This window comes from Salvelinus sp. IW2-2015, unplaced genomic scaffold (genome assembly GCF_002910315.2).
Source record: "Salvelinus sp. IW2-2015 unplaced genomic scaffold, ASM291031v2 Un_scaffold6013, whole genome shotgun sequence".
NCBI classification, from domain to species: Eukaryota; Metazoa; Chordata; class Actinopteri; order Salmoniformes; family Salmonidae; genus Salvelinus; species Salvelinus sp. IW2-2015.
This window is the reverse complement of record NW_019947278.1, coordinates 36261-37698: the sequence shown is the minus strand read 5'-3', so window position 1 is coordinate 37698 and position 1438 is coordinate 36261. Positions and strand designations below refer to the sequence as shown.

General features: G+C 41.5%; 1 long non-coding RNA gene across 1 annotated transcript; it reads left to right on the top strand.

The window, feature by feature from the left end:
* The first annotated feature begins 461 nt into the window (after nucleotides 1-461).
* LOC112078643 (uncharacterized) lies at nucleotides 462-1438 on the top strand. Its single transcript, XR_002895744.2, has 3 exons — nucleotides 462-660; nucleotides 847-893; nucleotides 1374-1438. It is a non-coding gene; the product is annotated as an uncharacterized lncRNA (long non-coding RNA).

Genomic DNA, 1438 nt, shown 5'->3' with positions numbered 1-1438 from the left:
GAATGGGTCCTTTCATCTCCCCTATCTAGGCAGTGGAAGAGATTGGATGCACCCTCTCAGGGAGACGGTTCTTCCTCTGCATCCTTAAGGGATCGCGATTGTTTTCTGGAGCTCTCCTGACTGGCTTCTCTGTCTGTGGTCACCAGACTCGTAGGAGTTTCTGGATTGGACCACCCCCAGTGACCATGCCATTTTGAGGACAGTCGGACACAGGGTCCAGCCGTGTCCATAATCTGATACCTCACTGTCTGTCTTCTGACTGATACTGCTTTTTAAACTGGTCTGGTCAGTCTACTCAAATATTTGTACTATACATGTTTCTATCTACAAGCAAAACCTCGATCATTTGTCATTTATAATAATGATACATTCCATTTATTAATATTGGCAGGTTTCAGGACACTGATGTTAAAAAATAATATACTGCCACTATTTTCACCACCAAAGAATAACAGTGTGATTTTAATATGATTTGACTCTATGCAGGCTGTCACGCTGTCTAGTCACAGAGGAAGGCTGTGCTTCTCTGATCTCAGCTCTGAGGTCAAACCCCTCACACCTGAGAGAGCTGGACCTGAGCTACAATCACCCAGGAGACTCAGGAGTCAGACTGCTCTCTGCTGGACTGGAGGATCCACACTGCAGACTGGAGAAACTCAAGTATGTAGAGGGTTTATGTCAATGTTCATATCAGACATGTTTGAGTCATCAGGCTAGTTAAGACAAACATTCTTACCACCACTTGGACAAAGTTACATGCTGACTGTGTTTGTGGTGTGTGTGTGTGTGTGTGTGTGTTCCCGTGTATCACTCATTGACTGTCTGTTCTTCTGCTTACCGCTACAGTGTGGAACATGGTGGAGAGTACACAATGAAACCTGGGCTTAGAAAATGTAAGTATTGACTGCTGTGAAGAATATGACTAAGAATAAGTCTTAATTCAAGTTAAGTCAAAGTCAAAGACAAAGACCACCATCATTACTTACTTGGTCATATTAAATATCAGCTGTAGTTCTACAGAAGCAGAAATCAGTTGAAATCAGGGACACCAAAGTTTAGAGTTGCTTTGACAATGTGTGTGTGTGTCTTTGGCGCGTCCGTGTTACATAAGAAATGTGTGTTTTTGTTCATGCATGCATACGTGTGTGTGTGTGTGTGTGTGTGTGTGTGTGTGTGTGTGTAATTAATGGGAATAAGTGTGTTTTATATTACCATACAGTATAACATATGATCATTCAACAAGTCTCAAGTTACCTTAAATTCTCCTTTTGATACCTAGAAACATCTACATTAAATGAATTAGTGAAAAGTGAGTTAACATTCTAATGTGAATGATGATGATTTCTAATATTGTGTCTGGTTTCGTCCATCAGATGTCTGTGATCTCACACTGGACCCAAACACAGTAAACAGACACCTCTCTCTGTCTGAGGAGAAC